At 38.0% G+C, this 24,083-nt stretch overlaps 1 long non-coding RNA gene across 1 annotated transcript in view; it reads left to right on the top strand.

Annotated features, from left to right (window-relative positions):
• The first annotated feature begins 7,547 nt into the window (after positions 1 to 7,547).
• Positions 7,548 to 24,083, top strand: part of LOC116568620 — a 61,220-nt gene continuing 44,684 nt past the window's right edge. Inside the window, exons 1-2 of the long non-coding RNA XR_004276706.1 lie at positions 7,548 to 8,506; positions 13,686 to 13,824. This is a non-coding gene — a long non-coding RNA (uncharacterized LOC116568620). The remainder of the gene's footprint in view (positions 8,507 to 13,685; positions 13,825 to 24,083) is intronic.

The following is a 24,083-nucleotide window of genomic DNA, read 5'->3' on the forward strand; positions in this document are numbered from 1 at the left end:
GGGGCCAAGGAAGAGGATCTTTGGAAAGCTGTCTCTGTGTTTGGTGCAGAATTGGCTTTTGTTTCTTTAGAAAGGAACTAAATAAAAAATCAATAACCTTCTCCTTTAATATGCTGATACTACTGGACAAGCCAGACCATCTTCAGATGGTATTAGGCATTATTAGACTTTCCTGATATCCAGTGCTTTTCCCTGGATATCGGGAAAAGAAGGATAAACCACAAATAGCCAGAGGACCAAACACATGAGCTGCTTGGTGCTGTTGCTCTAGCATGTGATGTTGAATTGAAAGCCACCACAGCTCCAACCACTCCAGCAGTAACCAGTCTTCAATCTTTCTTTGCAGAAACTTGAGTTCTTAACATTATGATATCTTTTTTTTTTTAAATTCCATCAATTTGACAGAGAGATCACAAGTAGCCAGAGAGGCAGACAAAGAGAGAGGGGGAAGCAGGCTCCCTGCCGAGCAGAGAGCCCGATGTGGGGCTCGATCCCAGGACCCTGAGATCATGACCTGAGCCGAAGGCAGCGGCTTAACCCACTGAGCCAACCAGGTGCCCCTTAACATTATGATATCTTATCTTTAGTTTTTAAGTATATCTTCATTATTCATTGCAGTCATACTATGCATTCATACCCTAATAACAAATTCAAATCGTGTTGTTTTCAATGGAGTGGACTAAGGGAGGGAGAGATGCTGGATGACTTCCAGGACAAGTAAGATGGCTGGAAAAATGAAGGGGTGAGATACAACCTGAAAATATGTAAGTGGGAGGGATGGATGAGGACTAGACAGAAAGAGGGAATGTTGAGCATCACTTTAGGTTTGACCCATAAGCTCAGTGCCTGGCATGATTTTCCACTTCTACCTCAAAGCCTTTTCCACCTGACTCTGCAGAATTGGTTAAAAACAGTTAAAACATCAATTCCTACTAAAGACCGAAGGGGGCATGAAGTTCTTAATTGACTGGTACATCGTACTCTCTTCTCACTCTATGGGTGTGCCAGTGGTTTAAAACGTCTTCTCTCCTGAGTACTTTCATGGTTCCCTGGAGCTCCTCTCACCTGTTGACCAAGATGGCCTTAATGATCCTCTCAGCCGGACTTAACTTTGGACACTTTCTTTTGACCTACAGGCCCTTGACTTCTGTTTACTTAACAAATTTGCAAATTTGCCTTTGAGATGTAAATCTTCTCCCAGAAATGTAAACATCTATAAGGCTAGTGCCCTTATCTCCAAGTCTATGTGACAAAGTTAGGAGCTCAGTGATAAGCACTGGCGGACAAACCCTGGGGCCTAATCCCATTGACAAGCCCCCTCCTTAGGGTCCTCCAGCACTCTCCCAGCCCCTCATGCCAGAGCTTCTGAACTCACCTCTCTTTTGTTTCAATGTAGTTGACCCACATTGCAGTAGTTTGAATGGAGTCTTCCTTAACATTTTTAACAAGCATCCAGAGCAATTTTTTTTTTTTTAAATATTGTGAGTATTTCAATTGGAATTTCTTAGGCCTGCCTGAATGAATCTCTGTTATCATGTCTTGTGGTTCCTCTTTCAGCCGGAAGGAATCCCAGGAATACAGATTTGCTGATCTAAAGACAACTTAAATGGGATAGGGATTCTCCCGTGCAATGCATTAGTTTTGAAAGGAGGTCTGGAGACGCTTGCACTGATAGTGTATCATTGCAGCAATGGCACTCTACCGCAGAAGGTCCAGCTGAGGAAATTTCACATTTAGAATTCTGGGCCTCCTATCTTCTGCCATGCAACTCTTTAGCTTTTATAGAGCCTGTAGCTTTGTGAGGGCAGATAGGGCAGGCAGTCCTGAGGCTATTCCTTTAAACTGGTTACGCAGTCAGGCTGTCCTAGTGAAGAGGCTCATAATGCAACGAAGATTCATTTTTCTCCAAATTAATATTCATGCTCTAGAAAGTACTAACCCGGCGGTTCTATAATCATGCCACTGGTCAGAATATTCCCTTCATCATGGCACAGGCAGACCGTCTTGGACTACAAGGAGCCAGTTTAAGACTGTATGTATGCAGCCTGAAAACAATCTAAAATAGCCAATAAAATGAATTCAGGCCAGAGTCCTTTGCACAGAACCTAAGAGCAAAGACAGAATACAAGTGGAAATGCCTACTCCAAAGAGCAGGAGAAAGTGAGGTCATTAGTTAAAGACAGTGTTTAAGTTCTAAACATACTAGGTCTAAAACCTAGTATTAAATACTTAAAGCAGTAATAGTTGAAGCACAAACGAGGAGAGAAAGAAAAGTAACAGGGAATATTCACCTTTAGGACTATGGATAAATAAAGGATAAATAGGATAAATAAAAGGATAACTAGGATAAATAAAACCACTACATGTTAAGTTTCCAATATTCACCTGTAATTATAACTGTATCTGTAATTAAAGGAGCAGAAGAAAGATGGAGCCAACGACTAGGTGTTATTATAGCACAGTGTCTGCAAATAAATTTGTGTTGCAAAAAAGAAGTCAGAACAGAGCTTATAAATTCTAATTATAGGCCAAGTCATTCAGAACAACTTTATGCCTCATAATCTAAAAAAATTCCCAAATAACTGCCTGTTAAAACGGTATCCAAATATCATACCAGATGTAAAGGGAAATCCTTAGTTTGGTAGGCTTTTCAAAGATGTTCTCTTAGCAAATATACCTCTAGGTTTTTGTTTTGTTTTCTTTTAAGTAGTTACAGTGACCAAGTAATTGCATCAATTTGGCTTTCTGCTGTTAAAATCAACAACTTTAACACATGTCTAGGGTTGAAAACAGTATTTGTCAGACCTAAATTGGCTCATTTTAGCTGCAATTTTTTTTGAATTGGGACCATTTGAACAACTATGTTCAATTGAAAATAGCCTTTGAAACAGCCTAAGTAGTGTTTAGACTGTCACTTATATGTTTTATAAAATATTATTTTCTGTCCAAAAGAAAACCCCTGCTTTTGAAACACTTATTTATACCACATAACTCATTAATTTTTACCTGGATACTCTTAGAAGATAAAAACTCTTTTTCCAAAATTTACCAAGTTCCTCTTTTTTTTTCTCAACACATATATATATTCTTTGTTCTCAACTTGATAGTAAACTGAATACATGGTTTCGAAAATTCACTTAAAATTTTTTTATTTGCAGATATAAGTGCTTGAAACTGAGTGTTGTATCTTCTATATTATAACATTTAGAATTAAGAGAATACTTTAGAATTGAACCCTTAATGAATGTTAGCACAATTTAATAAATTCTAAAAAGGAGTATTTTAAAGAGATTTTTTTCATATCATGAAGATACCTTTTAATTTGTTTTATTAATTTTCTATCACCCAATTTTAATTTGAAATAATCTCATAAGAAAGGGTTACAAAAATACTACAACATAGGACCTGTGCTCTTCACCCAATGTCTCAAGTATTAGCATCCTACATAACCATTGTGCAGTTATAAAATCAGGAATATGTTTTTCTCCAACCATTCACTTTGAGTCTGTATTTGCCTTTATATTTAGAGCAAATTTTTTGTAGACAAATACAGTTGTGTCCTATTTTTGATCCATTTATAATCCCTTAGAACTGGTGCATTTAAACCGCTAACATTCAAAGTGACTATTGATATACTTGGATTATTGGCCATATTTGTTGGTTTTCTTTTTGTTGCTCTTGTTCTTTGTTCCCATTTTTGTCATCCATTTCCTTTTCTGCCTTTTGTGCTTTTGAGCATTTTATATCATTCATGTTTTCACCTTTCTTATATATCATTTATACTTCTTTTTTTTTTTTTTACTCTTTTTAGCGGCTATCCTAGAGTTTGCAATATACATTTACAGTTAGTCAAAGTCCATTTTCAAATAACACCATACCACTTCCCAGGTTGTATGAATACTTACAGTATGAATAATTGTATTATAATACAATATATAATATAATATATAATAGTTTACTATAGTATGAATAATAATAAAATAATCCTAATTCTTCCCTCTCATCAGTTGTGTATCATTGCTGTCATTCTTTTCACTTCTGTATAAGCACTTTCAAAGGATAATTTTACAGAGTTCAGAATCTAGGTTGGTGGGAGTTTTTCTCTCAATATTTTAATAATCAACTACACTCGCTTCTTGTTTGTGTGGTTTCTGAGGAAAAGTCTGATATAATCTTTATCTTGGTTCCTCTGTAGGTAAGGTTCTTTTTCTCCTTGTAGCTTCTTTCAGGATTTTTTCCTTACCTTTGATTTTCTGTAGTTTGAATATAATATTCCTAACTGTAGCTTTTATTCTTATTATTACTATACTATTATTATTACATTTATTGTTTGGTGATCTCTGAGATTCCTGGATCTGTGGTTTGATGTCTAACATTAATGGAGAAATTCATTATCGTTTCAAATATTTCATCTGTTTCTTTCCCTCCTCCTCCTCCTCCTGTTATTCTCATTACATGAACATTTGTAGTTGTAGTTGTCCCACAGACCTTGAATATTCTGTTTTATCTCTTTACAGTCTTTGTTTTCTTTGGCTTTCAGTTTTGAAGATTCCTATAAAGATATCCTTAAGCTCAGAGATTCTTTCCTCAGCCATGTCCAGTCTATTTATAAGCCCATCAGAGGCATTCTTCATTTCTCTTTCAGGGTTTTTTTGTTTTGTTTTGTTTTCTTTTCTTTTGTTTTTTAATCTCTAGCAGTTATTTTTGGTTCTTTCTCAAGATTTCCATCTCTTATAGTGCCCTCTGTTTTTGCATGCTGTCTACTTTATCCATTAGAGCCCTTAGCATTTTAATCATGGTTGTTTTAAATTCCCATTCTTGTTTTAGATTTCCATAGTCCTTTTAATTCCAACACCCCTGCCTTGACTGGTTCTGAGGCTTGCTCTTTCTCTCCAAGTTGTACTTTTTGCATTTTGATATACCTTGTAATTTTTTAAAAAGATTTTATTTATTTGAGAAAGAGAGTAAGAGAGAGAGATAGAAGAGGACACACACATGAGCAGGAAGAGGGGCAGAGGGAGAGAGAGAATTGACTCCCTGATGAGGAGGGAGCCAGACACGGGGCTCGATCCCAGGATCCTGAGATCACGACTTGTGCGGAAGGTGATGCTTAACCAACTAAGCCACCCAAGTGCCCCTGTAATTTTTTCTTGATAGCTGGACACAGTGTACTGAATTAAAGAACTACTATAAATAGTCCTTTAGTATTGTGATGGAAAAGTGTGCAGGAAGGGAAGGCATTCTATAGTGCTATGCTTAGGTCTCAATCTTTTAGTGAGACTATAACCTCTGGACTGTGAACTTCACAAGTATTTTTCAGGATTGTTTTTTGTTTTTGTTTTTGTTTTTTTCCTTCCCCTTTAGGGAAAGGCTGACTAGAGTAGGCTGGAGTGAGTATTTTCCTTTTCCCAGATTGGTTAGTCTCTCATAACACCCCAGCAAGATAGCCTCTGGTTAACTAGTTTCTCCTGAGGGCAGGCCTTGTTAAGAAACTAAATCTTAAGAGTCTCTGTTCCAGTAAGCTGTAACTCCTTGTATTCACCTGACTGTCTGTCCAGTTTTGGGGGTTGCCTTGTATCCTCACTTCTCTTAAGAATTCAAGAGTTGATTTTTCAGCCTGTTCAGCTTTTTACTTGTTAGGACAGAGTGGTAGTGTCTAAGCTCCTTACATGCAAAAACTTCAACTGTCCTTTAATTTATTAGAGGTGTTTACATGCAAATAATTATATTTTTTTGTAGTCAAACTTATCAATTTATTTATTGCCTCTAGATCTTGCGATTTTATTTATTTGTCAGAGAGAGAGAGAGTGTGTGTGTAAGCAGGCAGAGGCAGAGAGAGAAGCAGGCTCCCTGCTGAGCAAGGAGCCCGATGCAGGACTTGACTTCAGGACCCTGGGATCATGACCTGAGCCAAAGGCAGCAGCTTAACAGACAGAGCCACTCAGGCCTCCCTGCTTCTAGATTTTGAATAGAGCTTAAAAACCTTTCCTAATGCTGAGGTAGGGAATAATCCACCTATGTTCTCTTCTATTAATTCTATGGTTATCTATCTATTCTCTATCTATTTTTATCCCTTTGTATATGTTTACATTAGTATACTATCCTATAAATAGTATAGGAGTTTATTCTTGTCTATAGCATAAGGTCTAAAATCTAATTTTGTTTTTTCTCCATATTGTTACCCAGTTGTCTCAGCACCATTTACTATAAAGTCCATCTTTCCTGTGGTAATTTGAAATGCCACTTTTACCTTACACTAATTTCATATGTGCTGTGTCTATTTTTGGAATTTTTTTTCCAGTTCTTTTCCTTTAGTCTGTTTGTCTGTTCAAGAGCCAGTACTGGGTTGATTTAATTATGGTGACTTTGTGGTGTGTTTTAATGTCTCATAGGGCTAGTCCGTCTTGTAATTTTACCTCTTCCTTGTTTTCTTGGCTTTCCTTGAATTTATTTAATATAAACTTTAGAATCCATTTGTTCTGTTCCATTTGGTATTTGCTGGTATTTTTATTGAATTAAATTAAAATTATAATTTAGGGAATACTGACAACTTTATGATGGTGAGTCATCCTACCAAGAACAGGGAATTTTTTTTTTCATTTGCCAAAGTTTACCTCTGTGTTTTTTAAGAGAAATTCATACAATATACATACATACAAAACCTTCAACTGTCCTTTAATTTGTTAGAGGAATTTAATTTTTAATTTTTTATTTAATTTTTAATTTTTTAATTTGTTAGAGGAATTTAATTTTTTAAGAGAAATTCATACAATATACATACAATACCATGTAAGTGTATATTCATTTAATAAGTCAAGGACAGTAATCTTTCCAATCCAGATTCCTCTTGGTTATATCCTGAGACCCAGGGCCCAGTAGAAATCCATGCATGGACTTCAAGATGATAATGAAATCCTTAAAATTATATATAAAACTCGTGTGTGTGTGTGTGTGTGTGTGTGTGTGTGTGTGTGTGTGGTTTAAACGAAATTTCATTTTATCCTGTTTTCTCTGAGAGGTCTTTGTAGTTTTCCTCTGCATCCACACTCAAGTATAAACTTCCTAGTGTGTGAGATTTCCCCAACAATAGCAATCTTACATGTTTATAAAGAAAGAAACAAATACACATGACTTTTTTGTTGTTAGTGCTTCTAAGTCCAATGACCCAAGAAACAAATAGTTTCTCTCCACCCAAAACTGAGCCAAGCACTATGATAGAAAAAGATACGAGGATGATCCTTTTACTAAAAAAAAAATGCAGCTTATCTGGGACAAAGCACTAAAATCAACTAGAGAACCACAGCAGTCACTTACAACCTAATTCAACACAAAGTTCAGTAAGGAAGAGATCTTAGAAAGAACACTGCAGAGGGACGCCTGGGTGGCTCAGTTGGTTAAGCAGCTGCCTTCAGCTCAGGTCATGATCCCAGGGTCCTGGGATTGAGTCCCACATCGGGCTCCTTGCTCGGCGGGGAGCCTGCTTCTCCCTCTGCCTCTGCCTGCCATTCTCTCTGCCTGTGTTCGCTCTCTCCCCTCTCTCTCTCTGATAAATAAATAAAATCTTAAAAAAGAAAGAAAGAAAGAAAGAAAGAACACTGCAGAGATGCCTTAAACTTAGCCCTTTCTGTTTCCCTCTGGGAAGAGGAGAGAAGATGTTCAGATAACATGATGTAAGTTACAAAAACATGACTGTGTTACTGCTTTTTCCCAACATTTTCCACATTAGGGATTTTCATTTCCCAACAGTGACAACAGAGTCAAAGGTATGGAACGGAGGGTGAAGGAAAACGTGTCTTCTTCTTTTTTTTTTTTTTAAAGGAGTAATTGTCTTCATTAAATCTCCCAGATGCATTGACAAGTTGAGTTAGTAGGATCCCCACCAGGGACACTGTATTCTTCTGTATTCTTCCCAGATTTATAATCTAGATCTTTTTTATTTTTTTCCCTTGTATCCTTTTCCACTCCAGGCTTATGCCCATACCTTTAACTAGTGTTAAGAATGTTGTTTATCTCCAGTAAAGGTTTTTAGCTTTATTATCCTCTTGGTTATCTAGATTAGTGGTTTTTAACCTTGTCTATACCCTAGAATTGTAGAGCACTTTTAAACAACTACTGACATCTGGGTATACCTCTAGAGGTTGTTTTAGTTTAGGTGGGGCCCAGCCATTGCTATAATTCAAAATTCTCCCCAGTGAACCAGATATGAAGCCAGAGTTAGTAGTACTGACCCAGAGTTATAATCCACCTACACACTGGTTTGTAGTTCTGTGCAAGAACCAGTAGGTTAATTTTTCATAAGGTATGAAAACCTGTCAGCCTGTATCTTTTAATGGTTAAACTTCGATTACGTTTCCCCCTTACTCTATAGTTCTATTTGGCAGCCATAGAATTTTAGAACTGTAGTATCCATAGAGATGATCCCGCTTAATTTTGTTACCTAAACCCCAGAGAGGAAAAAACCCTTTCCCACAATCAGACATCTTATAAGTGAAGTACCAGGACTACAGTAAGTAATGCCATTAAACTATGGTTTTACCACTTTATTTTTTCAGTTAATCCTAGATATATGTTCAGTTGTTATTAGCTCTCTCTTCCCAAACCTCTGTCTTCCCTTTTGCTTTCTAGCTTGTATCCTTCCCACCCTGTGATAATAAGATTATGACCTTCTGTTTGTCGGGAGAGCTTTTAGATGTTTACTCCTTTCACTTTCTATCACAAATTCTTCCTCACTGAAAATTTCATTTTTTCTGGCAATTTCACCCCAAACTCTACCTACATCCATAAAATAAGCACACAAAGTCATTAGGTAAAGACTTGGTAGCTCAGAGGACCATCTTAAAAATGACAAAATGTGAAACATCATACTGCTTTGACTTAATTATCTATATAAGAAAATGTGAAATGTTTCTCAACATAAAAATCTGAAAGCAAAAATACACTGAGAGCGCCATCTCCTGGAGAGAACATTCAACTTGTGCATGTGCCCGCCCTCTCTGCCACATGGGGAGTGTATTGCTGTCATTCTTCATTGTATTAGTTCATTGACTTATTACTGTTCCATAGTAGATTGAAGGTCGCGTACAAAATAGAGAAACAGAGAAAAGTAAAAATTTAATTTAAAATATCCATTGGAAAAGAAAGCATAAGACCAGGAGGAAAAACAAAATGCTGATAATGAGGGTTTCCACACAGCAGCAAAGGAGGTATAAATTTAGTGAAGGGTTTGGAAGAGATAAATGATGAGTTTAATTTATCTTATAAGTTTGAATTGCCTGTAGGAATGCATGAGGAGCTTTCAGGTGTGTGCTGTGTGTTTAAAGCTCATGAGGTAGACCTGAGAGAGAAATACAGCTTTGAAGGTGATCGGTGTGTGATCACTGAAGCATAGGGCTGCATGGGATTGTCCAGAGTGTGGAGAGAAAGAATAAAATAGGATCCAGCACAGAGCCCTGAGGAATATTGATATTTAAAAGATGGTCAGTAAAAGCAGGTGGTATAATATGTATGGCCTTTGGAGCCAAACTATATGGTTGGTTTTTGTTTTTTGGTTAAGATTCATTTATTTATTTATTTGACAAATAAATAAAAAGAGGTCACAAGTAGGCAGAGAGGCAGACAGAGAGAGAGGGGGAAGCAGACTTCCCGCTGAGCAGAAAGCGCGATGCGGGGCTCGATCCCAGGACCCTGGTATCATGACCTGAGACAAAGGCAGAGGCTTTAACCCACTGAGCCACCCAGACACCCCAAACTATATGGTTTTAATCCCTGTTCCTCTACTGCCTAGGAATAACATTTAAGCACATTGAAAAAAATAATTTAAAATTGGTTAACATAACTTCATTATGTTAAATTGACTTAGAGGAGTTTTTCTTGTTTGCTTGTTAAATCTTTCTCTAACCAGGAATTCCTGAACACTTTGGAACTGCTGTTCCTGATACCTAAAACTCTAATCTCTGACCTGGGAGGGGTCTGGACCAGAAGACTGGTCTTCTGGACACAAAATAATTGTGTCTCATATTATTTCTGTTTCTAAAGATGGATGTCAGCGGGGCTGACCGGCTTTCTGTCCTTCTCCACCTGCCTTCCAGGCTGTATAATCCTAGGTGAGGCAAGGAACAGAGGCCTCTGTACCTCTGCCTGTCTACCCTTGCCAACAGTCCTTCTTAGTCACCTTCTCAGCTATAATACGACTTCCTGCTCTTGAGAAGGAACATGGGAAGAATGGCCATGATTTTCCTGGCTGCATCTTACTTTCTTGGAATTATTTAGAATGCTTTTCTTTTTGCTCTTTTTAAATATCTCGTATGCTTGTGAATGTTGCTTGTTTCAGCACAAATCTCATTTCAATTATTTTCCATTGTGAACCAGATGAACTATTTCACTGCAACAGTCACACTGTCTCATTGAATTTCAGGTCACTTGCAATTTCTTTTTTCTTAATTCCACAGAGAAGAGGACTGAATTCCTAAAAACTGCACTACTCTCACTCACCCTGCCCTGGTAGAGCTCCATTTCAGTTGAAATTACTTCTTTTTCTTTTCAGGAGTGTCTTCAAAGGAAGTATCTTCTATAGAGCCTGGAAACTTGGATAAATGATTCTGTAACTCTTTATGACCAATTCCTTCAGCATTTTCCCTCTCAGAGCTCTGTAATGACTTCTCTCCAGGTTTAAACGACAAGTTATAAATTTCCTTAATCTACTGGAATGTTCTATGCCTTTGACTACTTTAATCTATTAGAAAAATATGGCCTCTCTTTCCATCTGTGCCAGTAGCATAACCAGCTGCTGGTATTTCTTCCAGCCTAGGAACTGTAGCATTTTCCTCTAGCACTTTCCATATGTTCACTTCATACAGGTCTTTTATCTACTTCAGATCTCTTTTTAATTCAAACCCATACTTAAATGATGCATTTCATCTCTAAGGTAATATTTCATATGTATACTCTGAATTTCCTTGTTCAGTTCAGGGGTAGTTTTTAATGTGGAATCATATCATATGAGCAGCCCAGGGGATTGCCTATGAATTCTTAATATGAGTAATATTTACTTAATAAAACCAAACAGAAGGAACAAGCAATTTAATAACAATAAAATTTTTTTTAAGAGTTGCTTTTGAAATTTTGATTGTATAACCACATTATTCCATTAGCACTTAAGGTGAAAACAAGAGTTACAAGGTTAAAAGAAAGTATAAAGTAGGGATGCCTGGGTGGCTCAGTCGGTTAAGCGTTTGCCTTGGGCTCAGGTCATGATCACAGGGTCTTGGGATTGAGTGCTGCTTTGGGCTCCCTGCTCAGCAGAGAGAGTACTTCTTCTCCTTCTGTTGCTCCCCCTGCCTGCTTGCGCTCTCTCTCTCTCAAATAAAATACATAAAACCTTTAAAAAAAAAAAAACAACAACTATAATATAGGGGTGCCTGGGTGGCTCAGTGGGTTAAAGCCTCTGCCTTCAGCTCAGGTCATGATCCCAGAGTCCTGGGATTGAGCCCCAAATTGGGCTCTCTGCTTAGCAGGAAGCCTGTTTTCTCCTCTCTCTCTCTGCCTGCCTCTCTGCCTACTTGTGATCTCTGTCTGTCAAATAAATAAATAAAATCTTAAAAAAAACACTATAATATAATAGATAGTAAGAATGACTTTTTAAAAATAATATGGAGGTGAGAATTTATCTTTATTAATAGTGATCTGATATGCATTTTCTAATTATTAGACTAGAGGTATTTTAAAGATGTATGGTATCTTTCTGAAAATATTTATAAATCGTGATGAATACCCTCAGATCATGTCTCACCAATGAAAAGGTAGATACAAGTCAGTTCACACAGAGCTATTAGTCAACTTGGAAATATAAAATCAGAACTTGAAAGTAAAGTTCATAAATCTTCAGAAAATAACAGCAGATATTTCCTCAGCTCTACCTAGAGATTTGGGCAATGTTCTTATTATATAGAGAATATGGTATAAGGATTAGCTAATCTTAGAATCACAGAATGTTAAGAGTAGAAAGGATGGCCTAAGTAGTCTGACTCCATTATTTTATAACTGAGGATAGAGGCCTTATCCAAAATAACAGCTTACCCAGAATCAGAGCTGGTTAATGCAAAGCCCGGATCAAACCATAATTCCTGCCTTTGGGGTAAGTTTCCTTTTCACTCTATTATACCACCATATGCCAATTTCCAGCATCTTGGCTCCTCTGATGCCAGGACTGGGCCCTTTGTATAACTGCCTGAGCAGAACCAATCTTGTTTGTCTCTCCTTGTATATCAGTTGTCCTTTCCCGGCTCTCATAAAACCTTTCCCTGCTGTCATCCTGCCCATTCCTTCTCCACTAAACTCATCAATCCTTTATCTGATCCTCTGAAGGAGTCCAAATTGGCAACTTACTAGTCTGTTCCATTAACCAGGTAAATGTGCTCAGAAAGAGACTTAAGGAAATTCCCCCCGCCCCCCGCCATGGATGTGTTTCAGTGTAGCCTTCATAGAGTAATGAACTACATGGTAAGCAGCTGGCATGAGGATTTACTGAAAAAACGAAAGTATTTACAGACTCCTTTTATTTTTCCATTTAGTCTAAAGTAACTGATTTAACTTTGATAGAATGTATGCTCTTATAATTTGGATCATGTTATCTACTTCAGTAAGTAGAAAAATATTTTTGAGAAAGTAGCATTGATTTTAACCAAAAAAATATTGGTAGCTAGGCCTATTTGGAAAGATTCATTGAGCTCTCTAATCTTTCATCTAGAAATTAGATCACTAGCCATGTGATCCGTTTATAGGGCTGATGATACAAATTATTATAGATACAAATTACTTATTACTACCAACCTGCTGACAATTTCAGAACCAGCAATTCCAAGCCATATATATATTCACACAAATATATATATGGAAGGCAGCCTTATGGCCTCTGAGTGACAGATAATTGTTATGTGGAAGGCTAGACAGTGTCTTCCTGAGCCCCTGGGAATACACACACTCCACATATGCACAGATTATGCCTTGCCAAGGGTTTCATATTCTGTAAACATGAGTGGAAATGAAACTGGGCCCTCACTAAAATATATATAGACACGCCCACAAAAGAGAAGCAAAGTCATACAATAATAGAGAAACAAAGGAAAGACAGAATATCAACAGATATTGTCAAGTTTTAGTTGGCACATGCACAAAAAGTCATTGTCCCAGCCAGGCGACCATATGCCTATAATGTGGCAGAACCTTCTCTGGGCATGAATCCAGGGCTCCAGTCTACCACTCTCTAATTTGGATTAATAATTTATTGTATTATTTGAAAAGGTTGTATAATATACCTAGTCACCGAACCATAAAGGATAACTCATCCCTAGTTACACATACAGGTTTTGATGTTAACCATGCAAAACAGGCCCCTACTTTCATCTGTCCATGGTAATAGTATTCCCTTAGCGAATGTCAAAGGAAGCATCTACCAACGGTGATTTGGCAAGAGGCGCTGCAAGGGAGAAAGGGAGGGAAGAGAGGAAACAAGGGAGGTAGAAATCAGTATGTGTTAGATTCCTGCCATGTGCCAAGCACGCTGGGAACATACAATCCTCACAACAGTTCTGTGAAGCACATGACAGTACTCCTGTTGGAGAGATGAGGAGATGAAGATTTAGGAAAGATTAAGTAAATTGCCCATATACATTCATCTCTTTGGATAGACTCCAGATTCTTCATGGAAATGACCATCTGAATGGGCAAAGAAACCTATCTGAAAAAGAGGAAAAAACTGCAAAAAGAGCTCCGAGACAGCATACGAGCAGACATCTGACCTGTGGTACAAAACCAATTACACAAGTGGTGAGGACATTTTCAATAATAGTAATCAAATAGTGTGGTAACAACCAGTCAGAATGCTTCATGGAGATAAGGCTTGACCTGAGTCCAAAGCTTCTCAACTTTTTAGATAATGAGTCGCTCTATATTTAAATGCTGACCTAATTCCTGAAGCTAAGAAACACCAGATGAGTGAAAATTAAAAGTACTTGGGTTGAAACAGGAGGCGATCCAGGCTGGCCAGAGTCAAAGTTTTAAAATAGCATCTTTGTGAGGAGAGAGGAAGGAAGCAGACAAGACAGCTCCTTCTTCCAGCAGAAAGCTATCTAGCTGGCTGATAGATCACATCTGCAACAAGAGGCATCTTTTACTTCTTTACTGTGTGAGTAATTACAGTTCATACATGCAGATATATCAGCATGGTCAACTTTAGAAATTCACGAGGCCTAAGAAAGGGATTTTACTCCTGTCAAAACTTTCTTGGTTCTTTAATATCTCTTCTTCCTTGTAAAAATAAATTAACTCTAAAATTCCAGAATTACACACTTAAAAAAAACAACAACAAAAAAACTGGCTACCATAAGTTCGTGAGTGAATGAGACTCGTTGACCTGCAAATCCCAGGTCATTTAACCCCTAACCTCCTGTTGAAACCCTTTCACTTTCTCTATCCTGAATTTTCACTTACTTCTCCTGGTAGAGAGACAGGCAGATGAACAGTGAAGTCTTTGGGCAGCATGGCATTTCATTTCTTTCCCTTCACTATGGAAGCACTGCTGAGAGTGAGGGGGAAGGAGAAGGCCTTGACTCACGTCTTCAGTTTTTGTATGCTTGATTCGAGGGGGCTAGAGGGAATGATGTAGAAGATTGCGCCTAAATGTAACACTCTGTGGTTCTATAGACCAAGGCAGGTAAGGACTGAAAAATATCCTTGTGATTTAGCAAGTAGCAAGTTAATTCAGTAGAGAGCAATTTCTGTGAAGGAATTTGGGATAAGGAGTAAGAGGTGAGTCAGGGAGGGTCAAGCTGAGATGAGATACACTAAGGAATGAATGGGGCATGAGCACCTGGTTGGCTTGGCCCTCAGAAGAAGGGAAGGAAGTTGGTTAGAAGGGAATATCCAAGTGGTGAGATAAAAGAAGTTGCTTGCTTGCTTGCTTGCATTTAGTAATGGGAGAAATATAAATACATTTAAATGTTGATGGGAAAGACCTTCTAGAGAGAAACAAGCAGAAAGTATGTAAAAAAATGAGGTCCCTGAAAAGGTACATGTGGAGGGGTTTCAAAGTATAAGAGCAAGAATTCACCTTGGAAAGAAGGAAGTGATCAAACAATTCACAAAGATGGTTAACTCCAGGGACTCTTGGGTGGCTCAGGCATTAAGCACCTGCCTTCGGCTCGGGTCATGGTCATGGTCATGGTCTCAGGTCCCAAGTGAGCCACCCAGGTGCCCCAAATACAAGCACACTTTTTTTTTTTTTTTTAAAGATTTTATTTATTTACTTGAGAGAGAGACAGTGAGAGAGAGCATGAACTAGGAGAAGGTCAGAGAGAGATGCAGACTCCCCATGGAGCTGGGAGCCTGATGCGGGACTCGATCCCGGGACTCCAGGATCATGACCTGAGCCGAAGGCAGTCGTCCAACCAACTGAGCCACCCAGGCGTCCCACAAGCACACTTTTAAGCTTCCCTTTATAGTCTAACATTGGCCAAATCGGTATAGCATTCCAATCTCAATTTTCTCATCTCTGAAGTGAGAGGGTGGACTTAGAGAACTGTATAAAGATCTTTTCAGATTTAAGAATCCTCTGACTCTAAATTAGAGGACATTTTCTAAACAGTGAACAATCTGGTTTTAACCAGGAAAATAAACAGAGGAAATATTTATCTTGGGTTTTTACTTTGAAATTTGTGCTTAAATTAAAACAAACAAAATACAGAGTTGAGATTTCTTTCTGATAGAGCTTATATTTTACACAAAGTTCTTTTCTACTATTGCTTAGTTTTGTGAAGTCAGATACCATAACTGTCATTTTAGTCTTTAATACAGTTTATCATACATCAAGCTGAATGTTTTTTCTGTGAAAATAATGGAGTTTAATTCAAAATAAAATTATTATTTTTTTGGCCTGTTTCATTCCTACAGTATACTTAAAATCAATCCAAACATCCAGAGAAACAGAAGTATATGTACTAATAAACTTGGCAGAACCATTAGTCTCTTTCAAAAGTTCTGATTTCTAAAAACACTCAAGAAAAAGATCAGAATTTGGTAAACTACAGTTTACATGATTTTTATTCACATGAGAACCAATTTATTTTTCATCTACATGGGAAATGAAATGTGCCCCATGATTGCCTTAGGTAAAACCCTGTATTGTGAAAAACTGAAATCTACTCAAACCAGCCTGAGTCAGAAAATTGGGCTATTGTTAAAAGGATACAAAGGAGTCTCATTGAAATGATAAAACAAGAATCGCAACAAGAAAAAAAGTAAGGCAGAAGTGGGCCCTCCCCTGTTATCTATAGCACGTGGCACAAGAGTACATTGAAGACTTATCTACCATATGAGCAAATATTTGAAGTGATAAGTCACAATACTAATATATTTGTTAAGTAAGATATATTCGATCCTTCTACGTGATAAACCTGATAATTTTTTTTAATGTAAACCTATGGTCTATTATGACTAAAAGTCAGCAAGATATCTTATATAAATGAATTTAATTATTGTACATATCTGGGTATATTGCTGGTCGGCAGATGTTTGGATGACTAATAAAGATATACATAAGCAATAAATAACATTTGTTTTACAAAATTAATTCTTGCTTTTTTTCCTGCAAAATTGCTGATTAATATTGTTACTGTCAAAATGTTCAGTTAATTGGTGTTTTATCAATGGTAATGCTAAGTTAGACAAACCACTCCTGAGTCACTATAGCTCTTAAATATAGTTGTATGTTTAACTTGGACAAACATTGTCCTTATGAGACAGTGGTAATAGGAAGTGTCAATAACGCAGAAGTGAACCAAGAATTCTATATCCCATAACTTAAAATTTAATGGGAAATTATTAATCCACAAAAAATATGGAAATTATTAATCCACAAAAAATATAATAAAATATACTAATTTTATAATATCAATCCATAAAATTTATATTTCTGTTTTCATCAACTCTTTTTACAATATCTAGAACCTCTCAGTTATATTAAAAAAAATCTGTATTATGTGTGTTACAACCCATATTTATATACATTTATAAATGATATGAATTGTTTCATATTATAAAATGATCCTTTCCCACCATGCACAACTGTTCTAAATACTATACTAATTTGTGAATTCCTCTGGAGTCACAAATTGGAACATTTGAAGAAAAACAAAAACCTATACATCCTACTCTATTATAAATGACAATTTCTTGTGCAACAAGCTATTTCACTCATGCTGGCTGAGAGAAACAGACAAGTAAACCAGGCTTTCTCTGACTCAAGAGCTTCTACCTGCCCCAGGCTGCCTTGCATTTTGAAACAATGCCTGTCTCTGAGATCAAAGAGGCACAGAAACTGGTACCATTGCTTTTGTTTTCAAAGACACAGGGCGGATGTATAGAGAAGCATTTCCATTAGGACTGAATTGTTAGTCAGAAGAATGAATGTTCAGAATTTGGCATCTTGCTGTGCGGATGGGGAGTATTGGCTACTGAATGATAGAAGTGCCCTTGAATTCTTTAGTGAACTCATTTTTCTTGTGTGAGCTTGTGAAACATGGGCCCCACGTGCTTTAAAGGGTCCATGTGAATCCTACATAGAAAGTTTGGAAAATCTGGAAGCACACACCGCTGTTTCTCAATGAGCCACAAGGTCTTAGTGCTGCTTCTCTGCATTTTTTCCATATTTTCTTGCAACTTTCTCCAAATTGGCTTTCTGTGCTTTATATGGTTCCACCTGAATTTTAGGTGTTTGTTGATTTGGCATATGAAGGCTCTCATTGCCTCTACTGGATCTTCCAGTTAAGCTCCGTTCATCATGTGGTAGTCCACTGGCCCATCATGCATCAGCTGTCCACCTCTGGTTCAGTTGGGGCTAAGAAAATCATAATATATAGTGTAGTGTCCAATTTATATATTAATCTTTAAATTTGTTTATATTAATCTTTTTAAAAGTCAGAGTTTATGACCTATTGGCAATTGGAATCTTCTTTGCACCCAGGAAAAATATTATTCAAAAGTTAAATGTTTCTTCTTGTGTTTTATCCTTCATGAGGTCAACAGATCAATATCAAGAAGATAATAAGAATATAAACTTACTAAAAGGTAATTTAACTATTGAAAATACCAGATGTCAAGATAGTGTTTCTGCTGGTTTGATTTTTATGTTTGCAGTGGGGCGTATTAAATAAATGAAGGGGTGAATGAATGACGAATCCCTTTTACCTTCTATCAGATGTTGCACAAAGTCAGCCCTATGACTTCTAGCACTAATTAGCTGTTTCCAGGTAAATCTTGTACTGTCATCTTTCTCCCAGGAAAGGTCAAGCCCTTTTTCCTGGTTACCATTTATTATTTCTGCCTAGACTACACTTCCCAGTATTCATAGAACCCTTTCGTTCTCGAGCTCCTGGTCTGTGGTCAACTGTGAACTCCTCAGAGGCCTTCCCTGACTGGTTCGTGGTTACTTAGGGTACTTTCTCTCTCATCTCTTAGTTGTTGCCTTTATGATTATCCAGATCTGTTATCTTATTTCTCTAGCTGTTTATTTTGTCTTCTCTGCTGTGACAAAAGCCCTACATCCCATTATCTAACTATTACCTTAATATCCAGATATCATTTTAGCATATAATAGGTGTTAATTAGTATTTGTTCAATGCATGAGTTTTGAAATGAGAAGCCTAAACTGGCCCTAGCAGATCACAGTACTAAAATCACAGTTGCACAACATTAGGGCAATAAAAATCATAAGTTTGTAATTTCTACTTACAATGTAATTATGGGACAAGACTGTTGAACGAGTTGTTCATTGCATAAGAAGTTAAGATCTAATGTTGCTTAATCAAGAAATAGGAACTTCATGAAAACTTCATTAAGTAGACCAACATCATATAATTTCTATTGTGTAATATGTAAATCTCAAGTATCCATTAATCTGTTTACAATCTGATCATAGTAAATAGTAACTCAGGAATAGGATCGTGCAGGGTCAGTGTAAGGCTACAAAATGAGTATTGAAAACATCTTTCAACCCGTTGTTTTGTCCTTTAAAAGTAGATTATTTCCAGCTCCTGGGTGGCTCAGTTGGTTGGGTAACTGCCTTCAGCTCAGGTCATGATCCTGGAGTCCTGGGATTGAGTCCTGCATTAGACTCCCCATGGGGAGTCTGCTTCTCCCTCTGACCTTCTTCCCTCTCATGCTCTCTCTCATTCTCAAATAAATAAATAAAATCTTAAAAAAAAAAATAGATAATTTCATTGACTAGGCTAAATTGACCAACTATTTCCAAACTATAAGAAAATTGCCTAATTGCAACAACTATCAGGTCAAAAGGAGTGAAGTGTTTTACAGCTTTCATTTCATGTTGCTCTGTGGAAAGAGGTGATCCAATTTGTCTTAGCACCAGAGAGAATTGTGAATAATTATCAGTTGGTCAATTGAAATGGAAATAAATTTTCTGGTTGAGATCTTTTTCACGTCATGACAGTGATTTCCTTAATAACCATCTTTAAAATTACAAGCAAGTGCTTTCAATATTTCCTGACTATAAAGTTTTAGAAATCTGTTTAAATGCCATCTATTAGACTGTGAACCCCTAAATTGGCAGACTGTCATTTTTGTCTTTGAATCTCCCAATCTTGTCTAACTCCTTTTAGATAGTTAGTGTTTGTTGAATTAAATTGAAAGTAACTGTGAAAATAAACATATATAACATATATAAAATTATATTTTTTTCTGGACTACTATGAAATTAAGAACTTCATTCTAAGCCTAAATGATCAGTTAAGTTTGCCAAGTCAGTAAAACAAAAGCCTCAAATTAATGGTTCAGTATTATGTAAACAAAGTAACTAACGAGTTGAATCCTCTTTTTTACTTTTCTTTCTTTTTTTCTTAAAGATTTTATTTATTTATTTGACAGAGAGATCACAAGTAGGCAGAGAGGCAGGCAGAGAGAGAGAGAGGAAGGGAAGCAGGCTCCCTGCTGAGCAGAGAGCCTGATGAGGGGCTTGATCCCAGGACACTGGGATCATGACCTGAGCTGAAGGCAGAGGCTTTAACCCACTGAGCCACCCAAGCGCCCCTACTCTTTTTCACTTTTCAACCAGTTCTTCAGACATGGCCTCCAGTATAGATTCAGTTCTTTCATTTGATTACCTTATTAAAATTTAAACACCATAAAAGCACTAAAGGCAAATGTTTTTGTCTTAATAATTAGCAAATGGAATATTTAATAAAAGAATTATTATGCTTCATAGAAACCCCATGAATCAAACTAGGAGTTTTCAAAAAGTTTAAAAACCTACCAGGAGAGACGCCTGGGTGGCTCAGTTGGCTGGACGACTGCCTTCTGCTCAGGTCATGATCCTAGAGTCTCGAGATCAAGTCCCGCATCGGGCTCCCAGCTCCATGGGGAGTCTGCTTCTCTCTCTGACCTTCTCCTCGCTCATACTCTCTCTCACTGTCTCTCTCTCAAATAAATAAATAAAATCTTAAAAAAAACAAAAAAAAAAAACCTACCAGGAGATGGGGGAGAGCAGAGGGCACTTTGGCATCTATCAAAATTATTAACATTACATTCCCTTTGACCTAGGAGTTCTTCATCTTTGAATGTGGAAAAACTTGAATGTGTATGAAATGACATATGTATAAGGCAATTAGTTAGCATAACTTGTAACAACATGATATTAGAAGCAACCTAAATATCCATCAGTAAGCACCTACCTCAGGTTGTGATCGCAGGGGTCATGGGATCAAGTCCTGCATCGGGCTCCCCACTCAGCACAGAGTCTGCTTGTTCCTCTCCCTCTGTTCCTCCTCCCACTTGCATGCTCGCTCTCTCCCCTCTCTTTCTCAAATAAATAAATAAAATATTAAAATAAGTAACTAGCTAAATATATCACAGTGTCGTCTTCTAAAGATTTTATTTGCCAGGGTCCAGCCTCAGCAGGTCCAGGTGTCCCCAAAGGAGGGGTGGTGTCAGCGAGATGAATGGGAGAGTCACACGGCGAGTTCTGGTCAGTGGTCAGGCATCTCCATTTTATTCTGATTTTAGAGCTTCTTATATAGGCAGTTTAATTGGGGTAGGGGATTGCATTTGTGCAAAGGATATTAAAGGACTCAAGCACTCATCAGATAATTGCCCTTTGTTCAGCACATGTTATTCTAGTTAAGCTATAATGGGTACAGACTGGCACCAGGGTTGGGGGACAGGGTCTTGCTTCTTGAGTAATCATGTCCCTCAGAAAGCCTTGGGAGGTAACTTATTCTGGGGTCTGCAGGAAAACAGGATATAAGTTCATGGAAAACGAGGAGCTATAGGGATGAACTAGATAGGAAAGAACTGTAGGAAAACAAGATAGAGGTTAATGGAAAATGAGAAGCTATCTGAAGAAATTAAGTATATAGGAGAGAAGGAGGAACAAGAAAGCGTTACCTTTGCAGGAGGCAGGTGTATTTTAATGGCTTGACTTGAGAAAGCCTTGGACAAACATCAGCCTAGGTAGGAGACCCTCTGTTGTGGTACACATCTAAAGTTCTCCATATTCCTAGGAACAGAGTAATTTACCTCCTTGGAGCTGCTCCAGCCCACAAGCCTGAGAGATGTTTGCGGCAGATTAGCAAGGGGCTCTTTGTTTGAGAGAGATACGGGGATCAGAGGAAAAGGCAAGAGACTAACAGACCATGTTCATCTGCGGGGGCGATCCCGCCCTGGGCAGGATTAGGCCTGCATTAGTTCATACCTTAACCTCGTGGGGCAATGCCCTCGACCAAGTCTCATGCCTCCCAACATACATTCATTTATTTATTTATTTGTTTGTTTGTTTGTTTGTTTGTCAAAGAGAGAGAACACAAGCAAGGAGAATGGGTGGCAGAGAGAGAAGCAGGCTCCCCACCGAGCAAGCAAGGAGCCCAAGGTGGGACTCAGTCCCAGGACACTGGGATCATGACTTGAGCCGAAGGCAAATGCTTAACCTGCTGAGCCACCCAGGTGTCCCTAAATATATCACAATATATATGTGTGGTAGAATGCCTTACAGCTATCAAAGAAAAATAACTAATACGCAGAAAAATTAAGGTCCAAATTATGTGCTTCCACGTATGTAAAAGAAGAGAAAAAGAATATCTGGGTGTGAGTGAGTGTTTATTTGTATAGGCAGAAGATATCTCTGGAAAGACACAGAAGGAACTTGATCTTGCTTTTCTGCCCAGAGGAAACGGAGTTGAAAGGATCGATATGGGAGGGGATTTTTCTCTCCATTCCATTCTCCAGTTTTGGATTTTGGTCTATGTGACGGTATCACCTACACAAAATAAAGAAACGCATTTAGAAATACAGAAAAATAAAACCAAGAAATATTTTCCTCACATAGTCGTAGTCTAGATTACACTGATTTCTCCATAATCCTCCCCTCATTGATTTGCCGACTTGCCATCACCATTGCCACCTTCTTAAAAATAAACTTCTAGGAACAAAAAAGAAGAGAAAGAGAGCATATAAAGCAGGGACAAGATGAAGGAGGTGGAGGAAGAGGAGGAGGAGGAAAAAGAACCAGAAGGAGAAGGAAGGTGGGAGGAAAGGGAGAAGAAACAGAAAGATGGCTTTATATAAGGACAGAGAAATTCCTTCAGATTCTTAAGCTAAGGTTTTGAAAAAAGTACAGTATCTCTGGTGTTTATTATTCATTCCACTTGTCAATGTCCCAAGAGCTTTCATGGGAGACCCCTATATAGTTTACCCTTTAAGAGTTTCACAGTGTATTCATGATGTAGAGTTCTGACTTAAGTGACATATACCAAAGTCTGAGAAGCAATCACTCGGGAAAAAAAAACCTCAGAAACATGTTCTACCCTGGCTTACCCGAACCGGTTTCTACAAACCCACACACAAAACCACGCTCAAGTTAAGTAAAGGATGCCGATCAGGCAAGTAATAAAGTCAACAGTTATGTTTGTGTTTTGTGGGTCGGTTGATTGGTTGGTCGGTTTCTATTTCAGAAATAACTTGGTATAGTGTGAAGAAAGACTGGGCACTGAGTCTGGTTGTGCTACTAAAATCTATTGGGCACTCCTAAGCACTAGATAGATATTCTGTGAGGCCCTGGAGATACACCAGCAAAGAAAACAGAGTTTTTGCCTTTGAAGAGCTCCTCCTCTTGTAGGAGGGAGAGATTTGCATATAACCAAGTGAAGCATAAGGTGATAATCGTCATCCTGGCACCGTGTGGTGCCATAAAGAGCTGAGAAGGGAGAGCAAAGTTCTACTAGGTTGGGGGAGATGAGCTGCTCGTAGAAAGGAAGTGATACTGGAGTTCTGCTTTGAGGAATAAGCAGATTTCTTTTTCCAGACAGGGCAGGAGTGAAGAGCATCTCAGGCAGAATTAGGAAACAGTAAGTCACTTAGGGGTTGCAGCATGGATGAGACAAGGCATATGAAATTCCCAGCAGTACTAACTGCTGTGTGCTCCTCTCTTTTCCCCACCCAAGCAATCAATGGTCAGGAAATAAAAGAGAAGTTACCGGTAGCAGTAATGCCCTCTGCCTTACCAAAAGACACACACACAAATAAATCTGCAGAGCAGTAATTTATTTTTTGAAAGACATGGGCTCTGACTTTGGTACTTGAAAACACTTCCAACCAATCTCTAAGATCACTCTACCTCCACTGTATTAAGATTCAGATGGAAGAAGGTGATCTTTTGTGCCATTTCAACCTTTTTCCCACCCCCACTTCTCACCCCCTACTCCTCTCTTTTTAGTCTGTCCTGAAGATGGAAGAAAAGTGGTGGTAAGAACCCTCGAAGCCAGACAAAAACAGAGGTCCCAGAACTAACCCTGTGACCCAAGACCTAAAAGAAGTGCTGAGAGCTTCAGTAGGTCAGTAAATTACCATGACCTCCACACCAGAGACTGAATTCTGTTTCTTCTGTTACACACGGGTCCCCAGGGCTTGGCATGTCTGGGAGAAGGAAAGCTAGTCCTTTTTATGTGCAGATGGCGCTCATTAGCCACAAGCACCTGGCCACGCGGATCCCCTGATAAAATCTCAATGGCAGTAGAACCAAGGAG

The sequence above is a fragment of the Mustela erminea genome, chromosome 11 (assembly GCF_009829155.1).
Source record: "Mustela erminea isolate mMusErm1 chromosome 11, mMusErm1.Pri, whole genome shotgun sequence".
NCBI classification, from domain to species: domain Eukaryota; kingdom Metazoa; phylum Chordata; class Mammalia; order Carnivora; family Mustelidae; genus Mustela; species Mustela erminea.